At 41.9% G+C, this 23610-nt stretch overlaps 1 protein-coding gene across 9 annotated transcripts in view; it reads right to left on the bottom strand.

Annotated features, from left to right (window-relative positions):
- L1CAM (L1 cell adhesion molecule) overlaps window positions 1-23610 on the bottom strand; it is a 721289-nt gene that overhangs the window by 582823 nt on the left and 114856 nt on the right. For 3 of the 9 annotated variants that reach the window (XM_089685157.1, XM_089685163.1, XM_089685160.1), the window contains exon 3: window positions 16924-17078. The exons of 4 other annotated variants lie outside the window; for them this stretch is intronic. The gene's annotated coding sequence lies outside the window, so the exon portion shown is untranslated. The remainder of the gene's footprint in view (window positions 1-16923; window positions 17079-23610) is intronic. 2 more of the 9 variants (XM_089685158.1, XM_089685165.1) reach the window with 1 other exon arrangement.

Genomic DNA, 23610 nt, shown 5'->3' with positions numbered 1-23610 from the left:
CAGATTGTAAGTCCTGTACTCGCACTCTGAGATCAAAGTTCTCTTTGTTTCTCTGACCCCTGGCGTCTGAGGTAGCTTGAGCCTTCTCATAAGCAATCTTCAGGCTTTTCCTTAGGCGGTCCACATATCCTCTATGGGAAGCTGCAGAGGTATGGTCTACAGAGGTTCCAAAAGCCAAGTCTACTGGCAGTCGGGCTTCCCGGCCGAACATCAGCCGGTAAGGAGAGTATCCTGTAGCGTCGTTGGCAGTGCTATTGTAGGCATGTACGATGGCTACTACATGCTTACTCCAGTGTTGCTTTTGCACTGAAGTCAAAGTCCCGAGTATATTCAGGAGGGTACGATTGAATCTCTCTGGCTGAGGATCTCCCTGAGGATGGTATGGAGTAGTCCTCGACTTTTGGATGCCTAGTAGACTCAAGAGTCTCTTGATGAGATTGCTCTCGAAATCTCTCCCTTGGTCTGAGTGGATACGTTGTGGTAGTCCGTAATGCACAAAGAACCTTTCTACTAAAATCTTTGCCACAGTTGATGCTAACTGATCTCTAGCAGGAAAAGCCTGGGCATACCTGGTAAAATGGTCAGTCACTACCAGGATATTTCCCTGTCCACTCTGATCCGACTCCAGGCACAGGAAGTCAATGCACACCAATTCCATGGGTCCCTGACTTTGAAGGTGGCCCATTGGGGCAGCTCGTTGAGGCAGAGTCTTCCTCTGAATACATCGGATGCAGGAGTGACAGTAACTTTCAACTTCTGTCCGCATGCAGGGCCAGTAGAAGCGGTCTCTTACCAAACAAAAGGTTCTTTCTGGTCCCAAATGGCCATGGTCATCATGGAGAGCGGTCAGCACCGTTTCTCTGTGTTTTGCGGGCAAAAATAGCTGCCATTTCTCTTCAGGATCATCAGAGGGGCCCCTTCGGTAGACCACTCCGTGGCGTAACTGTAGCCGATCCCACTCACGATGTAGCCGCCGGGCCTCCCTTGACAATGTAAGAAGCAAATCAGGGCTTTTGCTTTCTAAAGCCTTCAATACTAGGCCGCAGAGGGGGTCTTCCAACTGATCTCTTCGCAGATCCTTCCTGGAAAGCTTGGGCAGGCCTTCACCCCCAACCTGGGTGACATTGCAATAACACCTGGGAACGCCAGACGCCGAAATCCCAATGTCTTCTGCCCTAGACCCACCTCTTATTCGGTGTTCCACTCTAGCAGGGCATATGCCAGGGTGGTGTCTGAGGCGGGTATCACATCTATCACGCATGTTTTCTTCCCCTCTGTGGGTAGTGCATTCACTATCTTGGTAATCTGTTTTTCGGTCCCCTTTTCTCTGGGGAACTCGATCACTACACTCTGTTCTGGGCAAGCATTTTCCATGCTGCACCACTTGGTCGCAGCTGCGATGTCCATCTTAGGAGTTGGTATAGGGCACTGCTTGAGTGGTTGTTGGGTATTTGAGCAGCAAGTATCCCGGACGAGCCCCCACGTGTAGCACTGCCCCTTGGGACAAGCTGGAATATATTATGGGTCCTGCGCTCAATAGATCCAATCCTAAGCAAACCCAATCCCTCTGGCACAACTGGTAATGAATAGCAAATACCCCGCCAAGAAATTTGCTGACACAGGGTTAAATGAAACAAGAACAATTTTATGGAGAATGAAATGCAGTGTAGAGGGGTGGGGTTCCCCTTTCAACTTCAAAACTTACTTTTCTTCTTTTATGCAATGCAGTAAATTTGGTCTGCCACTAGAGGGCTTCACAGCCAAAAATCTCCAGATGGCAGAGTCGCACTTTAAGCAAAATACAACTGATATCAAACAAATAAACTTACTTATACTCTATCAATGAAATGTATTACCCGCACTGGTGTATGATTCTGCTTCTGAGGGGCGTTAGCCAAAAATCACCTCAGAGTCAGAACAGGATGCAATAAAGAGGTACCTCTAATAAGGCTACTAAGCCAAATTCCCCCACTTCAGTCCTTGTAACGGTGGAGCTCTAGTTGGTGCACGTTTAGTCCTTACAATAAAGTAAATAGCAGCTGAAGGCTTCTTTGGAGTTTCAGCTGGTGTGGGTTACATCCAATTTTACTAGGTTTCTGGGCTGAGAGGGTCCAACCTCAGTGTCTAAACGCAGCACAAAGCACCCCAAGACCAGGGGCAGTCGCAGGATGCAATCTCCCAGTATGTGTCAGTCCCCAGGGCAGACAGTCTCAATTACACTGGTGGTGAGGGGCAAAGCAGGCAGGAGGATCTGTGGCTTGCACAGGGCCCTGGATGGGTGAGATCCCAGCAGTGGGGTGCGGATGTCCCAGTCTATATGCAAAGTGTAAATGGTGTGTCTTACTCTCTCCAGGGGGACAGCTCACCAGACTCTGAACACACAGCAGGGTCCCTCTATCCGCGCTGAGTGCTGTAGTGCCTCTTCCTCTGCTTGCACGGGCTCCACATGTCCCTGTCTTTTCTCCAGCCTCGTGTCTCTCTGTTCTCCCCTTCACTTCCTGCTTCCTCCCCCTCCCAGCGTTCTTTGCTGTGTAGTGGATGAGTCATGAACTTGGCAGAATGCCCAGGTTTTACAAATAGGGGAGAGAGAGGAAAGCTGACTGCTGAACATGTGATTCCTTCTGAATCCTCTTGTACAAGGAGCCTGCTACACAAACCTTTTGCAATCTGGACCTTTAGTTCCCATTCACACCAAGATGAAGTGGTGCATTTAACACACCTGTGTTATGTTGTGTGATCAGACAACAGATCTGAAATCATTCCTGCGGCCATTTTGTTAACAAAGTGCACCACAACGCAAATTAGTGCTTTATTGTGCACTGCAACACATTCAAAATGAATGGCACTACACAGTGTACCATGTAAGTAACATGTATACCCTGCATACATCAATAGCAAGACATTTTGAGGGGTAAAACAATATTAAAGTGTTTTAAAGTGTAAATATAAAATGCTTTTTACCTTTATACATTCTCTGAATTAAGGTAAAAAACCTTTTAATAGTAGCTCCCCTTCAACCCCCCTAAATACTTACCTGAGCCCGATCTCCCCTCTCCCCGCCCTTGCAGGTTTAGCTGAGAGCAGCGGGAGCCATTGGCACGAATACCCCCATAGGAAGCCACTTCCTCTGGGTGTACTCAGTAGGGGGAAGAGCCAGCAGCACCAGCAGAAGAGAAGGCTCAGGAGTACAGTGAGTACTGTATAGGTCACAGGCAGCTTATTTATAGGTCACAGACACCATGTTTTACAGCTTCGAAGAGTGATTAGACACTGGCAAGCTTTTGAGGACACACACCCCCAGGGCACCTGCCTCATAACCCTACCCCACTCTGCACTGCCTGCTAAAAACTAATAACTCACAGAAAAACAAGAAGAATTCACGGAGGGTGGCATGTGTCCTGCACTGTACACCAAGAAATTAAATTTACAGGTCAGTCAAAATTCCTTTTATTTTAATCGTACAATCATACAGGACACAGGCAACTTTTTCATATATCTTGGAAAGTTTAAAGCAATGAATACAAAGGTGGACAACAACTAGCCAACAGGCCCAAAAATAACAGGAGTAAAATTTCTATGTTCAGAGTTCAGCTGAGTCAACCTTGCAGACAAAAGCTACAACCAAAGAAGATTAGATATCCACCAGGTAACACTTTGAAAAAGTATGTACAGAAGACAAGGTGGCAGCGTTACAAAATTAAGCTTTTTGAAGTGGGCATCTAAACCCTGTCATATTTATATTCATTCCAAAGGTAATTCAATGCTGAGCAATAATATGCACAATAGCAGACTGTGACATGGAGGTATTCAAAGATATTAATTACCTATAGAAAACTGGATTTGTGGTAGTCTCCTGATTGGTCAAGTCATTGTTGTCAACACCCCCTCAAGATCCAAAAAAAGGGGACTGCAACCATAGTTTGAGGCTCTCAGTTAACATCAAACCAAGGAACACCTACCAGGACTTGTGAAAGCCACTGTACCGTCTTGCTTATTCATTGGACTCTGCAAACCAGGTACTGCAAGTATTTTCCTTTTTCACCCATTTTGTCTTGCTGCTGAATTCCTGTCCTTTATTTCCTTTATAATACCTTTTTTCTGTAAATACTTTATTATTACCTTTAAATTATTAAACCATAATTTTAGAATTGTTAAGATTGTCTCTAACGCAGACATTAACAAATCCCTGTTTCTTTGACTAGCATTACTGTAGAGAAAATTTCTCAGGATATACCTATCTTTGGTGACAGGGTGTGTACATACATTTATTTACAGCAGTGTTTCTCAACTCCAGTCCTCATGGACCCCCAACAGGTCATGTTTTCAGGATTTCCATTATTTTGCACAGGTGATTTGATCAGTTTCACTGCCTTAGTAATTACCACAACTGTTTCATCTGAGGGAAATCCTGAAAACATGACCTGTTGGGGGTCCATGAGGACTGGAGTTGAGAAACACTGATTTACAGTCATAAATTGCTATTGCTAATGTTGTGAAAGTTTACTACTAAATGTACAGTCATGGCCAAAAATATTGGAACCCCTGCATTTCTGTCAGATAATGCACCACTTTGCCCAGAACGTTGTTGCAATTACAAATAATTTGGCATTCTCATATTTATTTTTTTTGTCTGTATTGGTATGACACAAAAAAAGTGGAGAAACAAAAAGCCAAATCTAACAAATCCCACGCAAACCCCCAAAAATGGACTGGACAACATTATTGGCACTTTCTCAAAATTGTAAGAAATAATTGCATTCCAACATTGTTATGCTCCTGTAATTCGTAATTGAAATCACCTGCATCAATTACCAAGTGCTGACAATATAGAAATCACACTGGAAACCAGTTAAAATGGTGAAAAATTGACTCAACCTTGGACAATCTAAACGTTACAAGTCCATCTCTGGAAATCTTAAATGTTCCTGTGTCAACTGTGCACATCATTGTCAAGAAGTATACAGCCCATAGCACTGTAGCTTATCCCCCTGGATGTGGACAAAAGAGAACAACTGCTCAAAGATTGCAATGAAGGATTGTCCAAATGGTGGCAAAAGAACCTCAATCAACTTTCAGACATATTCAAGCTGGTACACAATTGACATGTGATCTGCTGTGATTGGTCACAGTGATCACATGACACTGGCAACGGGCTGGTGTAGTGATGTGTGTCCCGTGGACAGAGCCAGTGACAGATCGTGCCACTGCACAGCCCCACGGCCACGTGAGCGGCTCGTTTTGACAGGACGTCATATGACGCCCAGTCACAATGGTGAGTGTCCCACCCAGCCAACAAACTGTTAAAGGCCAAGTGGGATAGTCGCTGTTATGACTGGGCATCATATGATGTCCTGTCAAAACATGCCGCTCACACGGCCTCCGGGCTTCACAATGGCGCGATCTGTCACTGGCTGTGTCCATGGGACACAGTCAAAGACATATCACTACACTGGCCTGTTGCCAGTGTCATGTGACCACTGTGACCAATCACAGCAGATCACATGTCAATTGTATACAATGGATGGCTTCCTGTCATGCCATCCATTGTATACAATTATGTTAGCTGTGACTGGTCAAGGCAGTCACATTATACAGACAGGGCCAATCACAGCCCATCTGTACCATGTGATCAGCTTTGCCCAATCACTGCTAATCACAACAAAATTCTGAATGAATCATTCAGCAACAATGATTGCAAATATCAAATATGTGTTAAAAAAAATCCTGATCACTTGCCCAGAGTAGTTCAATGTTACTATGGAAACATTGTATTGCTTTGGTCACAGTGTGCTGAAAAATAAAATAGTAAAAAAAAGAAAAAATGTAATAAAAAAAATAATAAAAACATTTGAAAAAAAATAAAATTCAATTATTATTATTATTTTCACCATGGAAATGTAGCAGAATGCATTTTGACCTAAATTTATGAAGAAATGTTATTTATTTGCTGAATTTTATAACAGAAACAAAAAAAATTGCATTTTTTCAAAAGTTTCAGGTGTTTTTGTTTTATTTATCAAAAAATAAAAAACTCAGTGGTGATTAAATACCACCAAAAGAAAGCTCTATTTGTGTGAAAAAAATTATAAAAATGTAATATGGATACAGTGTTGCATGACCGCGCAATTGTCATTCAAAGTATGACAACGCTGAAAGCTGAAAATTTACCTGGGCAGGAAGGGGGTATAAGTGCCCAGTATTGAAGTGGTTAAAGAAAAGAATACAGTCCCTACAGTCAAACACAGTGGAGGTTCTCTTATGTTTTCGGGTTGCTTTGCAGCTTCAGGCACTGGATGTCTTGACTGTGTGCATGGCATTATGAAATCTGAAGACTACCAACGAATGCTGGGGTGCAATGTAAGGTCCAGTTTCAGAAAGTTGGGTCTCCGTCAGAGGCCATGGATCTTACAGCAGGACAATGACTCAAAGCACACGTCAGAAAGCACCCAGAAATGGTTTACAATCAGTGCTGGAGAGTACTGAACTGGCCAGCAGTGAGTCCAGATCTCAATCCCATACAGCACCTGTGGAGACATCTCAAAAGTTGGGAAAAGGAACCCTTTCAATCTGAGAGACCAGGAGCAGCTAGCGAAAGAAGAGTGGTCCAAAATTCCAATAGAGAGGTGTACGAAACTCACTGATGGTTACAGGAAACATTTCATTTAAGTTATTGTTTCCAAGGGGTGTGCTACCAAATATTAAATTGAGGATGCCAATAATTTTGTCCAGTCCATTTTTGGGGTTTTGCGTGGCATGTGTCAGACTTGGCTTTTTGTTTTTCCACTTTTTTGTGTCATACCAATACAAACAAATAAAAAATAAACATGAGAAAGCCTAAACATTTGTAATTGCAACAATTTTCTGGGCGCAGTGGTGCATTATCTGACAGAAATGCAGGGGTGCCAATATTTTTGGTCATGACTGCAGTTGTAGTGTAAAGAGTTAATTGCTTAGTTAACTAAACACAGTGACAACCGCTCACAGTCTGTTGGCACTTAGATTGTGGTCCTGCAAGCTGGAAAATCGTTGTGCAGGGTGAGGCTGGGGGTGCTATTGTTGTGCATCAGTGACAGCACAGTGTGAGGTTGACCAGTCATTTGTCACAAGTTGGTGAAAGGGGCAGTGGTCTGACACCAGGTTTGTCACAGATAGCCTTAGGTTTGGCATACATAATACAATCTGTACAATCAAATTTCTATTTACCAAAATTATGCAATATGAGGACCCACATAATCTAAACAATCAATTTATATCCAACCAGGAAGGACCTTCCATTACATAGTTGTTGCTAGTTTTAATGATTGTAATGCATGGGGAGCTTTTAGAGTCATCATGAGAAGTTAGCAGCAGAGTCATTAATATGAGTATTTTTCTCATAAGAAAAGCTCTCATTGCATTCTTGTCAATTTCACTAATACATTTTCATTGACAATTGGAGTTCTACTCAAACCAATAAATGCAATTGCATTTTTGGCAATGAGTTCCCCTGTGCATCCAGAGGAAGAAAGAGCTGTATACTAAGAGGAGAACAGAACCGTAAGGCAATGCTAATGGAACAAGTGGCATGCAACAGAGATCAGGGTTAGCACAATTTGACAGCTCCGGGAGAATTTATGAGGGCAGGAATTTATGGGAACAGACACTGCCTGAAAGACATCAGGCTAGAGCAATGTTATGGGAAGGACAAATATTCTTGAGCAGTGCTCAGATTCTACACACTTTGACAGTGGTTGATGCATTTTTATGCAGTAAGGAACATAGACTAAAATACATCAGGAGTGCACTTGAGCACTGGGTGGATGCTGCAGAAGTAGGCAAGAGCTATCTTCTGGTGTGGTGGGCAAGTTTTCTGGAGCACAAGAGCAGTCAGCTAGAGGAGGGTGTGCTTGAACACAGGTGCTGAGAATGCAAAGAACTTCCTCACTTTACTAATGGTTGTGGCATCCTGTAGGACAGATACCAGGGAGTCATTAAAGTGGAACTGCACTGCATTTGAACACCACAAACCAAAAATGCTATTTATTCATTGTTAATATTCAAAGCAGCCATGTCTCCATGCTTTATTTTGCTGAGAAATCATTTTGAAAAACACCCCCTGGAATTTCTGGCAGTGGCCATCTTGAGTAAGGGCAAATGATTCATGTAGAATTTACTTACTGGAATCTAGCTGCCCTTAGCACAGTCACTGGCTGAGCTGTGAACCCTCCCTCCCCTCCTGAAGACTTCTGAGATTTATGACATCATTTGTCTAGGCATGGAAACCAGGAAGTAACTGAAGAAATGTACAAAAAAAGTTTCAAAAAAGTAAATATGATCTACTTTCCTATCTAGTCACTAATGCTAGTGGTAGTCAATAGTGAATTATGAATAAACATGCCTAATTTATTTAAATAAGTTGCTTATCCCGGAGTTCAGTTTAAGAAAAGGCATCCCAAAAGAAAAACAAATATTGCCTAAATAGAGTTTTTTTTTACCTAAACAACTCAATAAGTGAAACAGAGATTCTGTACCATCTACATTTTGCCTAGAGAGAAATCAATTTTCCTCAGAGCAATCCACTTATCCCTAGTCACTAAACCCGCTGTTATAAAGATGGTGCTTTATGTATATTTTTTCAGTCTGTTAATTTGCAACAGTGACATCCTCATATTAATAACAGTTTAAATATTTCTATGAACTAAAATGTCCAAGTGAAGCTGTTTATAATATTTAGTTAGTGAATTTGTACATAAATCTTATTTAAGACCTACCAGAATTTAAAGCTGCATTAGACCTAAAAATGTATTCTGTTGCAGCTTTTCAGTTCTTAGATGTGGTGACTCCAAATAGCTTTCTTTGTAAGGTTGTTTTCCTTTATTTGCACCTGTTGATCTGGCTTGTAAGGGCTCGTTCACACAAGCAGTACTTGTAGCAAGCATACACACAGAGATAGACGCGGTTCAACCATTTTGTTAAGCATTCATCATGTTGTCCCATAATCCTCCCTCCCTCTCTGTTCATTTACAGTGACATGTGGCCTGAGTGATGAGAAGTGTTACAGGAGGCCAAAACACAGCAGGAAGCTCCGAGCTATAACACCCCCAAGGGAGCTGGGGCCTAGCTGTCTAAAGAACCTGTGCAATCTAGCACATTGTAAAAAAGATGACCCAAGCCTTCCCCTGAGTTCAAAGACATTCTAGAGGAGTAAGAAACTAGATAACACTTAACATCCATTTTTCCCCTATATCTCATATCTTGGAATATGTGAGACTTACATAAAAACCAGACATATCTTCGGATTGGTCACGATCAGACAAATCGTTTGATAGGTCACACTCCCTGATTGGAATACCTAGGAAAGCAGAAAATCACATCTCTTGAACCCTTCAAGTATGTATTTCATATTTCATATCTAACCGTTGCTCAGATGCGTCTGCATGTTAATCTACCCGCGGGTGGAATGTTACTTGTGCCTAGGAAAAGTTAGGAGCCAAAATTATGAGTTATGAAAATAAGAGATTTTGGTTCTAGTTTAGGTCTCCGCCCAGACAATCCCTCCCCAAATGGGGCATTGGTCCTTGGCTCCAGAGACACCCCCTGCTGGGGGACAACAAAATAGGCTGTCAGGCCTAAGAGTGTAAGTTGAAGATTTCTTCCGTTTAACATCAGAACCAGCTTGGAAGACGTGCCCTTTCGCTCTGAAACTTGATCTGCTTAACCCAAGGCTGATTGGCAAGTACTTTAACCCTTTAACCTCCTGTTACCTCTTTGCTGTGCTATTGTTCTCTGCATATTTATATATAAATTTGTTACATCGTTTCTCTGTAAATATTTTTATTGCACCCTTTTGACCTTTTAGTAATAAATCTTCTTTCTGAAAGTGTTGAACTGTTTCTATAGCTCGTTAATGCAACTTACGCATTCCTGCCTCTAAAAGAGCGCTACTGTGTTTGTTTAACCCTCTGTATAACCTGTCTGCGGTGACAGTGCTATACAGATGATTATCTCAACCATCATAGTGTTATTGCTGATATTGCCGAGCTTCCTCTTTCTCTGTACAAAAAGGAAGTGGTGGCTGTGTGAAGGGTTAATTGCGTAATTAACCTGACCCAGTAACAATCACATTCAGGCTGCCGGTACATCGATTTGTGGTCCATTAGCTGGAAAATCATTGTGCAGGGTGCAGCTGGGCGTGGCATTGTTACGCACGTGACATCGCGGTTTCAGATTGGCCTTCGGTCACGAGTTTGGTGAGAAGGTCAGGGGTCTGACGCGCGATCCTCACAGTACTCTCTGAAAAGCAATCTGCACTGGACTGCTTTTCAGGGGGCTTTTGATGGTGAGGAGACATTATGTTGCATTCTCACTTCCTGTTCTTTTAACCCCTTTAACTCACTGCCCTATTTCAATTACTTTTACCTGTTAACCCAACTAGTAAATCTGTTATTTTTAAATGCCCTTTAACAGACCAAATTGTCCAGCAAAGTGGCAGTTTGAGGGTTGAGACAAACCATTTATCCCCAAAAGGGGTGCTTACAATGGTCAGCTTTTATTCACTTATTCAAAAGCTTTATCACAAAAAAAGTTGCTGTACTGCTTAAAAAGTGTTAGATTGACTTCAGCTTTAAAAGAGAAGTATGGGATTTAAATAAAATACAAACATACTGTCAAGAGCCGCCGCGGCGTGTGGCTCGGAATAGGCGCAGTGTGCCGATTCGCACTAGGTCCTGGGCGGCCGCGGCAACGGCAGAACTTGCGCATGCGCACTCGGCACCGCAGGTGTGCGCCTGGCACCAATGACAGCGCAGGGCGCGGTATTTAAATCCGCTCTGCACTGACACTGGTTGCCGTATGGTCTCATCTGTTGTTCCTGCTCCTGTATCTGTGCTGATTGATTGTTGCCGACCCTGATTGTTCCTGACCGTGCTGTCTTCTCCTGCTCTGACCCCTGGCTTGCCTGACCTCTCCTTTGATGCCCCTCATTGGATCTGACCTTCCGTTACTGACCAGGCGAGTGACCCGACTATTCTCTGCCTGCTGCCTTGTACCGCGCTGTCCCCACGGTTACCGACCCGGCCTTACTGACCATGCTTCTGCTCAGCCATCCATCCGTCCTGCTCGGACCCATCCGCCTCTTATCCTGCAGATACCTCTGGCGGATCCCTCTACCACGGGTGGGTGTACTCAGGGGCCGCAACCTGGTCTCTGTCTGCTCCAAGTCCATCCCCACCATCAGGGGCCCTGGTGAACAAGCAGACTGGGACTTAGACTCCACACTCTGGGGAATCCTATTCCGTGGGTTGCTAGAGGTACCGCCAGGCGGTACATTACACATACTCTTTGGTCCATTGCTGCATCTGTCCCCGCCGTCTCTAAGACTGAGAACTGAGCGATCAATGACTACTTTTAGCTCAGTTCTCAGTGTTCAGTGAGCCAGTGACTATCAGACACTGGCTCTCTGCTCTGCCCCACCACTGGAGCTCTATGCTGTGCAGGGGGTGGGAGTGGCTGGCTCAGGCTTTCAAAAGCATGCAGAGAGGCTGAGCCAACTGCCCATCAGGCACCTGGGTGGATCTCGACATTAAAGTTGGAATCCGTTCAGAGTCCGGACTGGCTGAGTGACGTCAACTGAAAGCGGACTTTAGCTCACTATCAGCTGAATACGGGTTAAAGGATTGAAGAACTAAATGCACGCCTGTGACCCACAAGAGAAGTAGGGCCAAAGGAGCTTTGGTCCTACTTCTTCCTTAATTTGCTATTCAAGCCCATCTAAGTCTGCTAGCGCATTCAACACTAACCTCTCCCCAGACTGACATGGCTGCTGTCCAAAAGTGTATCCGTTGCTCCCTAAGACAGGAAGTGTGTCACTGGCTTAATCACCAGGTGAAAATTAATACAGCCACCCCATCTATAAATTGGTCAGCTTCAAAATATTACATTTTTGTTTTTGGTTTAATAAGGCTTTAATCTGGTCCAGCACTGTGGCTTTAAAATTTTTGGCAACATCAGGGACTCCCATGTTACCCCATGCTTGAAGTGAGAAGATGGCTTTGTGAAATCTATGACTTTTCTTTATAAATAAAGTTTTTGAATTTTCTGTATTTTGATGAGGTAAAAACATAATAGGGGTGATAAACATTCTGTTTACTACAATTCTTCTCACCTAAAGGGTTTGGCTTTTGTGAAATTCTGTACTGTTTATGTAGTTAGTGTAAAATAGTTTGCATAAGAGATTCTAAAGCTAAGGAAGATCAAATGTAAGTATCTTTAAGAGGATGGGCCCCATGAAAATAAGGAGAGAGTTTTAATAGCTATTTTGATCCTCTCAGTTAAATATATTCCCGACCTTTGGAATGTACTTATTTATTTTATAAAATAAAATCTTTTGAACTGTTTAAAGGGATTTTTCTGGGTTGGTAAAGTAAATAATAATACATCATTGACAATAATATTTTCATGCTGAATAATTATTAGATCTGGTGGTCCCCCAAGTGATTCCAGTGGAGGAGGGTGAGAACACTTACCAAAGTCTTGGTTCGGCAGAGTCCAAATCAGCAAGCAAGACGGCTCTCATACAACTCGACAAGTGTTCCTTGGATTGATGTTAAACGAGAGCTGACAACTTGCAGGGCTGTCTCCTTTTCTTGCTCGTGAGGGGGGTGTTGTCTAAAATGATCTGACCAATCAAGAGGCAGAGGGGTGGCTATGGGTTGTCTCAGTGTTTATGATAATGTCACAGATCCAGTTTACTATAGGTATTAATATCTTTGAATACCTAAATGTTACAGTCTACTAACGTGCATATTATTGACCAGCATTTAATTACATTTAGAATGAATATACGGTAAATATTCCAGGTTTCAGATACCCAGTTCATCTAGGAGAGGAATTGGGCTGGTTCTGATCCCGGTACTCCTAGGTAGCGGTATTTAGGCTCAAAACATTACTAATTAACTGATGGAGGTAAATATGTCCTTATTCTGGCTGTACAGTTATCATTTCATAAGTACAAAATACACTGGGATTATGGATTCTACCAGGGTAGAGAGACAGAAATGTGTATTGCTAATCCAGTTTAGGTATTTACGACTTTTAAAGACTGATGTGCCTGAGACCAGGTCAGGTATCTGTTACAACTCTAGTTACTCAGGCTTGCAAGTCTGACATTTTTATGAGGCAATGAGATGTGCTAGATTTTACTAGTCTTATCTCTTCTAATAGGGAGTGGCATGAGTTGATTGTATAAACTGAAGGAGGTGTTAGGGGAAGGTCACTGCAACTATGTCTCTCTTCTGTCAAAATGACCTGAGTGACCTGGGACCTGAACAAATTGACTGCTATATACAGTTTTTCCTGTGTCCAATGCACATGACCATTACAACCCCCTCTCAAGTGGTAGCATGTGAGGGAACTGCAATTTCCCTCCTAATGCAAGCAGCTGCTGCAGGCTTGGCATGCTGTCACACAGGTCTGCCTTGCTAAGGCATTCACCTTTTTGTGGTCTGGTCCAACTGAATTGCTGGAGAACCAGGTTCCCTCTCCCTAGCAACACTATTTGGCCAACAAAATGAGTTGTGATGGGTGAGTACCAGACTTCTGTAACCACCTGGATGACGTGGCAGCTGATCAGAATATATCTCCGTTCAGGGGTGGCATAGGAGGTTTTACTAGAAGGCAGCTTCCTGTGTAGGTAGGGGATGATATATTTCTCTCCTGTCTCATCCTCCTGACCCAGGACTGAACTTGACCAAAAGTAAGTGGTGTCGGTGTGCGTCAGAACCAGACAGGTGAATTCCAGGACGCGTGCACAGTTGCACCAACCAGTACCTCCGTCAAGGTTGGACGGTCCTTCTTACACGCTGGCATCAAGGACACCATTTTATTCTATTTCTGTTTGTTTGGTCAGTCACAGGTTCAGTTGAGCCACTATGAGTCTGCACAGGTTAACAACTGTAGCTAGCTGTACCGACACGTGACATTACTAGTATTTTGGCTTGAGGAGGAGGCCAGGCCATAATGGCCTTAACCTTCCCTGTTTCAGATCTCTGGGGGCCTCCTCCTATCTGCTGTTCCAGGCACTAAACCTCTGACATGCCCATCTGTGTTTGCCTGTGTTACTTTGTTTAACTATCAAACTGGACACTGGAAGTTTGTTAGGGACTGGTAACAGGAGCACAGTATGTTCTCCCCAGGTAGGACTGAACACTACAAGACCCCTACAATATGCAACTGCCCAAGGTCCCAACACTCCCAGTAGGTCATTCAGAGAGGTGAATGGTGCATTCGTAACCCCAAATAGCATTTCTGTACACTCAGGCAATCCAGATTTCCAATATGTCAAATCCATAACTTCAAATAAAGAATAAACTATAAACAGTGATAATTCACCTACCAATAACCACAAGTGAAACTGCAGCCCAGAACCTACAAGCATTTTCACTACACCTCACAGATTACTAATATATATATATATATATATATATATATATATATATATATATATGCAGCGCAACTTAAACAAAATGTCACTCAAACATACAGTATATAAAAATCCACATGCAACTAACAAAAAGTATATCGTCCATCTAAAATGTGTAATTATCCACCAATGACATCCAGACTTCTCTATCTTCATGAACCAAATCACCCGAGTGCAGCATGCAAAACACCTCTCGTGCACTTTGTATTCTCACCTCCAGGGAATGACCTCAGACTAAACAAGTTCAAATGCACTTTTGCCCCTTCATGGGCTTATACATGCATATGGATCCAGGCTTTCAGTACTACTCAATGGCTCCCAGACTTGTTCCTTTACTTTTCCTCTTATATCCCATGTAAATATTGCTCATGTGAAAGGAATGAAAACCAATAGTACTCTCCATACATTTAAAATCATTTAATGCTAAACTTAAAACAGGACACTCACATTACATATGCACGCTAAGTGCCATGATATATGCTTTGTACATAATAAAACAACAGGCAGTTTCCTCCCCCCCACATGGATCAATGTGCAGCCTGATGATACAGAGAACCATGCTGACTAGGTACCGCTCATATATGCGCTACACCTCTAACTTAGGCTTAACTAAATGCTCCACAAAGTGTGCTTACTTCTACACTGGGGCGCCGCCTTAATGCTGGTCTTCGCCTGTGCAATCAGGTATTATAGCAAGCTAAGGAGTCATCAGTTCCCCTTTAGAGCGATGATATCCACCCATAAGAGTGCAGAGTGCCATGGGTACTGGCTCTGCATTCTCCTGAATACAAACAGTGCCTGCAGGGAGTCTCCTCTGACTGTGCCACCCCATATGGTGAGCACATTGCCTACTGATCTAAGATAAATACAGGGGGGGTTTATCAGCATAGGGAGGGAGGTCAAGATATTTGAAAAAATAGTAAGCTTTTAGGCTTCTTCAAGACATACAGTATTTGTTGCTGTAATGTGCATTTTACTGCAGTGGTAACACAAGGCAATCTATGTAGTGTGTTGCAGTGCTATTAACCACATCCCGACTGCCCTACAACAGAGCTACTGCTACAGGGCGGCAGGGCCATGCAAAATCACATATATCTACCTGCGCCGCCATTGGCGGCTACAGCTGTCGATCACCAGGTCCCAGCCAGAGATTCCCCGCCGGCACCAGGCGATCGCTGAGGAGCACTGACAGGGGAGAGGTCTGTATGTAAACAATACAGATCTCTCCCCTGTCAGCACCAGGAGCATACAATACAAAGCAGCATGCTTACATAGTAAAACACACACAGGCCATATAGTAAAACAACAGAGCATACAGTTAACCCTTTGATAGCCCCAGATATTAACCCCCTCCTGCCCAGTGTCATTAGTACAGTGTCAGTACTTTTTATTAGTGTCACTGGGGATGTCGGTGGCAGGTAGTCAGTTCCCCCCCCAGTGTCAGAATGCCGTCCCACAGTCCCGCTATAAGTCGCTGATCACCGCCATTACTAGTATAAAAAGAGAAAAAAAAAATTCTAGTGTATATACCACTATTTGTAGACGCTATAACTTTCACGTAAACCAATTAATTTGCACATATTGGTTTTTTGTTTCATCAGACACATGTAGCAGAATACATTTTGGCCTAAATTATGATGAAATTAGATTTTTTAAATTTTTTTTACCAGATATGTTTTATAGCAAAAAGTAAAACATATTGGGGTTTTTTTTTTCAAAATTGTTTTGTTTATAGTGCACAAAATAAAAAAACGCAGAGGCGATCAAATACCATTTGTGGTAAAAAAGGACATACATTTAATTTGGGTGCAGCGTTGCATGACCGCGCAATTTTCAGTTAAAGTAACGCAGCTCCATACCGCAAAAAATGGCCTGGAAGGAAGGTAAAACCTCTGGAGGGCAAATGGTTAAGAAACACCTCAAGTACATTAAGTGCCATTGGGCTCGCACAGCAGACCACCACAATGCACGTCTTGCACTGCAGTGCATTGCTTTAACCACTTGCTGCCCAGAATAGATATATATACGGCCTAAAAAAAAGAAAAGTGTAAATAAAATGTAAATAACAAACATTTAAAAATATTAAAAGCAGAGCCATCCCCCTGTATAAATGCAAATGCGTATATAGATCTGGCATGCATAAGTAAAGGTTGAGTCCACCACACATGTGAGGTATAGTGAAAGTTGGAGTGGGAGAAATAATTCTAGTTCCATAACTCACATTCAACTCTCAACTGATAACTTGCATAGACTTTTAAAGCGTTATCTATGGACAATATTAAGTATTGCAGTTTGTTGCCATTTCACAAGTGTGTACAATTTAAAATCTTGTCGTGTTGTCAGTATCTATTTACTGGATGCAACATCATATTTTAAACTGAATATTATATTGTGTTTGTGTGCACTAAAATTAATTTAATGTGTTATTAAACCCAAAACCAAAAATGTAATATATTGCAGCTTACCAGTCCTTGGATGTGGTGGCTGCATACGTTTTATTTATGCTATTTTCCTTCTGTTTTTACCTGGTGATCTGGCCAGTAACACACCTCCTGTATTAGAGTGTCCCCACTCTGGATGAAGAAGCATAGGGGCACCTTTGGACAGCAACACTGTCAGTCTGGAGGGAGGAGAGTGTTAGATATACTAGCATATTTAGATACACTAACACATTGAAGTCAAACTCTAGTTCAAACTGCAGTTACAAAAGTAGTTACAGTAAACAGCTTTTTTTCCTTTTGTAATACAGAGTTTACATGAATAAATAAAATTATCGTACACTTGGTGCACTTCTCTTTAAACCAGCCAAAAATAACAAGCAATCATGCAAACAAACTTAAGTCTTGTCGTATTGGTATTAAACAGTCCAGAATATTGCAATGTTATTGAATAGTGTGATCCAACAAACTGATTGTAGATATAAAGTGTTCATTCAGACACAAATCCCAATGGTGAAAAACAAATCTTAAAAAAGTCTTTCCTCCACCAAACAAATAATCAGCCTCTTACCAAAGGTATTGATCTCAGTAATCAGAGAACAATACACGCTTCAGTGCTCTCAATTGGCACTCATCTCACTATTGGTAAGTTCTCATCGCCTCCTCTTCATACTGTCACAAGACAAAGAAGAGATCCTTTCAGTGATACAGATGAAAAAGTCCCTTCCGAGGAGAAGATCAAAGGAGCCGCAATGGTTTTGAATCGTAAAAAACAATTTATTGTTAAAAAATAGAGCACAGAACAATCAAACGCCAAAATCAGGTGTGTCAGCGGGTGTGTGATGTCACTGGTTAGGCCCCGCCCAACATGTTTCACCACCAATCAGCATCGTTAGGGGTATGGAGCATGACCGGCATTGCCAGAGACAGATCTTATATACTGTGGAAGTTGTCTATTCTGCACATGTGCGATCCATCCATCAATACATAAATTATTCAAGAACAGAAACAAAACAAGAATAGTGAAATGACAAAAAGGGTGATCTATTTGAGAGATGGAAATATTGTGTACCTAAAATAAAGGAAATAAAGAAGAAAAAAACACTCCAAAAATTGTGAATTAATAAATAGAAGGTGATCATTTTAGGTACCCCAGTCAGTGGTAAATGGTTTGTCTCAAAAATCTAAACTGCTACATTTACAAGGGAGCTTGTTCTGTTGATAAATAACAGGCTTACTGGCCAAACCAGAAAGTGAATATAGGAAAGAAAGCCTTTAAAAGAAAACTAATGCAACCATCACATCTAAGAATTGGTAAGCTGCAATATAATAAATGTTTGCTTTTGGGTTTAAAAGTGCTTTAAATGTTTTTTCTCCTAAAAAATTTGTACTTAATAAATGGCTATGCAAATGTCATGTGACATAAAAAAAATGTTAACATATATGTGAAAAATTTCAAAACGTTCCCTGGTAGGTAAGTGGTTAAAAAAAAGGTACAGGTCTGTTTTTTTTCCCCCTTGCTACATGAATTTGAAGGGGTTTTTTATAAATTGGCTGTCTTAATGTAACATTATGGAGTATTAAGGAGCTCTTTATATTTGAATCTACTACTGTCTTAGGTTTTGAAGAATGCGACAATGCTGTACTGTTGTACGATCTGCATGAGCCATATTTCAATGCCTCAGGACAATGGACAGAGGCTTAAAAAAAAGTTATGATGATTGTTTATTTGTAAATGCTGACTTATCAAACTGTCACAGTATGCTGTATTTTGCATTTCTACTATGTTTAACAGCTGTACTGATGTCATGTATACAACCTTTTAGTCATTGGCTCAAGCTGCTGTCAGTCCTGTGACAAGGGAGTGAGGAGTGAGACCTCTATAGATGCAGGCAGCGCAGCTAGGGCTCAACCCACAGGTGTGCCACAATAGGAATCGGCTTCCTAAGGTGGCACACCAAGAAGAGAAGGAGCCAGGAGAGACAGCAGGGAACTGGAAGAGGAGGATTAGAGCTGCTCTGTGCAATACCATTGCACAGAGCAGGTAAGAATAACATATTTATGATTTTGAAAACAAATACATTTTGACTTTACAAATGCTTTACAAACTGCAGAAAAATATTACAGAGACCTTAGCAGTCTACACCGACATCAATTTGTTTTTGACTGTGGATGTGTCTACTGCAAAAAGATTTGGGGTGCTGATTTGTCTTCTTTGGAATTATTGAATCTCAATGAGAATGTATAATACTAGACTAAAGCCAATCATCAGGAAGCCTATTTCCTGGATTTGACAATTATGGCTTCAAGCAATTCTGTCTGGACTTTTACCCATTTTAAAGAGACGATCAAAATGGATACACACGTCTCTTCACAGCTGTCTCTGTCCCTCATGGCTTAGATCTGACCTGAAAAGCAAGTTTTTAAGGTTGAGGCGCAACTGCACATCTGCAGAGGACCATTTAGTACAAGCAAAAAATGTGAAATCTCATTTCCTTGAGAACGGTTATGACAACGATAAACTTGACCAAACTATCAGTGAGGTATATACGCAGTACAGAGATAAAATGTTGGTGAAAAAAAACTGACAATGCAATCAAATCTGATATGTTTCATTGGTCGTTACTAACTACATATTCTAACCAGCACTATTCTATTAAAATAAACAAAATAAAAAAACTGTGTTGGGTCCTTTGTTGCCTGAGACTCCTAAGATTATGCATAAAAAGGTTCCTTCTTTGAGGCATAAAATAGTGTCAAATGTTATTGACCTCCCTACTAGACCTATATTTTTTCAAACAATGAAAGGTTTTTATCCCTGCTGTTATTGCATAGCTTATCAACTTAGCCAATTCAAAGGAGGTAACTTATTCTCCTTTCAATTCTAACAACTAGGATGTGAAATATTGATACATTTGTTACTTGTGCATCCAAGAAAATATTCTATACGCTCCAATGCTTCTGAGGCCTGCAGTATGTAAAGATGACCAAAATAATATTACAGGTGCTCCTCAGTGAACATATAGCCAACATCAAAGGGGGTTTCTCCGGACAAAGTGTATCAAAGCATTATGCCAGGGTCCATAAATAAAAATCCAGTTCACACCCTGTTTCTTGATATCGACAAATTTGTTCCACATTGGAGGGGACATTTTGTAAAAAAAAAAAATTCCCCAAAGTAGAAACCACTAGAAAGTGGATATACAATGTTAACATTTTCTCTCCTTTTGGTTTAAATGAGACAGCAACTGGACATAGAAGTGGTGTTGTCTAGTAACTGCTAAACAGAGGGGGAGGAGCCTGACCATGGCAGCTGAGGAGGGCTCGATGTAGGAGCTCTCGGACAGGCTCCGCTGTCTGACCTGCCCAGGGGCCCTTGTGATGCAGGAGACCAGAGAGGTGGGACCTACCTCTGCTTGAGAGGTCTCGGCGGTTCTGTGGCGGCCCTCTGGAGCGGAGGGGGTGAGAGACGAAATCTGGCTTGTCTGGTGCTCGGCGGAGTTAGTGTATCAGGTTGCCAGGAGACGGGGAGGCGCGGCATGACCACATGGTCGGCCGAGGAGGAGCGCTGGGAAGCGAGAAAGCCGGCTGGCGTCCTGTGGAGAGAGGGAGGTGCCGGTCTGCTAGTCGGTCCATTCCCCGGAAAGCTGCCTGGCCTGTACTCAGGGACAAGGAGAAATATGATGTCCTAATCCAGGGATAATAACCAGAGGATACCCTGAGGAATCCCCCAGGAGCTATGATGAGCTGTTGAAAGGACTGCTATATGGGGGCTGGAGCTGTCTCGCAAGAAGAGAAGTGTGAGGAGGGTGAGTGAGACGAGCTGAGGCTTGATATGTGGCAAACAGTATACAGTGCTGTTTGGGAAAACAGAGGAGGACGGGGAAAAAAGGGGATTCCCAGGGAATACCAAGGAGTGGAAAGGAGAAGAGGATTAATGAAAGGAAAGTTAAAGGACAAATAGTCTGACAAGGTTGAGTGTATATATATTTAATCCTCATTTGCTCCGAGTCTATAAAGGAGAATAAGATCTACAGAAGATATGAAAAACAAAAGCGCTAAAGGAAGTGGGCTTAAAGGGTCCCAAACTGGCACAATTAAAAAATATACGTCCCAAGGAAATGTGACTCCAGAAAGGTCCCAAGGCATAAATGGAAAAGGGGAAGTAGATCTTAGTCTGGAAAATAGCCCTAGACTATCACTGGGCCTGAATACTAGCAATCAACAAATATCAGTAAATGTAGAGACCGATAAAGAACTACAAGTACCGAATAAAAAAGAGATGGCAGAAATGTTCAAAGACTTAGAGAAAACAATAAAGCAAGAAATGGTTAATATCCAAAATGATCTTGGGCAGTTGTTAATGAGAGTGGAAGAAACGGAGGAGAAAGTTAAAAATCAGGCCCAAGACATTTCCGAATTAGAAAAGAAGATAGCTAACATGGGGAAAACTCAGACAAAATTGCTTTATAAGGTGGAGGTACAAGAAAATAAAGACAGGAGGAGAAATATCAGGATGCAAGGGGTCCCAGAGAATCCAAACGGAGAAATATTGCAAGAGGTAGTATGTAAAATCCTAAATTCCATAATGGAGAGATCTGATATGGAAGGAACTAAATTAGAAGGAATTTTTAGAACAGGAAAACTCCAACAAAGTACTGGGAAGGAAATGCCAAGAGATATAATTGTTAAATTTCATAAGTTTTGGGATAAAGAAGAAATTTGGAGGAAGATTAAGGGAAGAACAACAATTAAGTGTGGAGAAATGGGCATTCAGATATTTGCAGATTTAACACCAGGGAAATTATGGAGGAGGAGATCCTTAAAACCCCTGCTAGAGCAGATGAGAAAGCAGAACGTGCATTATACATGGGGGATCCCGGAGTGCCTAATAGGATTGTAAAATGGAGTTACAGCGTATCTGAGATTCCCAGAGGACAAGAGAAACTTCTGTGATAGACTCGAATTGCAAAGAGTGGAAATAGTTGGATGGGAAGAAGAAGATAGAGAAATTAGAGTTATAAGAAAAGAGGACTGGCAGACTGTTCGGGAGGGAAGGTAGTGGGGAAGAGGGAGGAAGGGGGAGAAGGGGAGTTTTTTTTTCTCTTTCTCTCTCTCCATTCAGCTGTCCTAATCTTCCTTGCGATATCCCCGCTAGAATACTGGTCTGAGAAACCGGTGGAAATTTATTGAGTCAAATAGATAGCATGGGGGTCACTGGGGAGGTTGGATAGAGGGTGAGCCGTCCATGGGCAGAGTTTCTCCCCAGGGATTAAATCTAAGGTGGGATTTCCCACAAATGATTAGTAGGCATATTGGAAGCCATAAAAGAGGGAGGGTAGAGGGGGATGGGGAGGGAGGGGAGGAGGAGGTGGTTGGGCAAGGTAGAAGCCTAGGAGGGGGGAGGGGTAGTAAAGTCACCACTCTGCATGGAGGGAAGAGCTATAAAAGTAAAAGAAAAGAGGAGAGGGGAGGGAGAAGGAAAAAACAGGAGAAAGATGGAAGAAATTCAATTTATAACTTATAATGTAAATGGGTTAAATTGTCTTGGGAAAAGATTTAGATTATTCAAGGAGTTACAGCATAGAGCGCCAGCTGTGGTATTCTTGCAGGAGACACATTTGGAGATAGAATCAAAAGTCAGGCTGAAATCTAGGTATTACCCAACATGGTACTATGCAGATTCCCCAATTAAGAGAGCAAAGGGAATAGCAATAGGGTTTGCGAAGAATATAAGGTTTGAGTTGGAGGGGAGAGAAACAGACCCTGAGGGAAGATTTTTGTTTTTAAGGGGTAAACTGCAAGAGATCGAGTGTACCGTAGCTATTATTTACTGTCCAAATAAGAAACCAGAGATATTTTTGAAAGGTATTTTAAAAAAGCTGATGGATTTTAAAAAAGGTTATCTGATAGTGGCTAGAGATCTTAATGTTTGTATGGACCCACAGATGGATACATCTTCTAGTGTGCAGAGAGAAGGGGGTAGGTCTCTGAGACAATTGAAGAAAACAATACAGGAATGCCAATTGGTAGATACCTGGAGAATTAAGCACTTGAAAGATAGAGATTATACTTTCTTCTCAAATGCACACAAGATGTATTCGAGATTGGATTATATATTAATAGAACACTGACTTATTGAATCTGTGGTTAAAGTAAATATAGAAGTTGGGTTGATTTCGGATCATGCTTCTGTCATAATGAAATTAGGATGGGGTAGATGGAAGATGGGAGGTCTGACGTGGAAGTTAAATGAAGCACTGAATGATGAGATTCTTTGAGGAGAATGATAGAGGAGAAGTGTCGGTTGCTACAGTATGGGAGGCACATAAGGCTTACATAAGAGGTATACTCACTGTGATTGGGGTTAGGAAGAAAAAAGAAAGGAGAGAGAAAATGCATGGACTTTTAAAGGAACTATTTGAGCTTGAACAGATGCATAAGAATAGAATAACAAAAGAGATAAATCAGAAAATTAAAAAAAAGAAAGAAGAATTAGAGTTATTGATGGAAGAGGAAAAAAGAAGAGTTTTTAATAAAGTCCTAAATGAGAGGTATAAATGGGGAGAGAAACCAGGAAAGTACCTAATGAGAGATCTGAGGAAAAAGAAGAATAGGAATTATATTGCAAAATAAAAAACCCCAAAGGAGAATTGGTGTATTCAACTAAAGATATTGTTAAGGTGTTTAGAGAATATTATAGTAAGCTGTATA

The sequence above is a fragment of the Staurois parvus genome, unplaced genomic scaffold, assembly GCF_062004578.1.
Source record: "Staurois parvus isolate SC_StPar_1 unplaced genomic scaffold, SC_StPar_1.0 ptg000364l, whole genome shotgun sequence".
In the NCBI taxonomy this organism is placed as follows: domain Eukaryota; kingdom Metazoa; phylum Chordata; class Amphibia; order Anura; family Ranidae; genus Staurois; species Staurois parvus.
The sequence above is the reverse complement of the archived record's forward strand: the minus strand, read 5'-3'. Positions and strand labels throughout refer to the sequence as shown.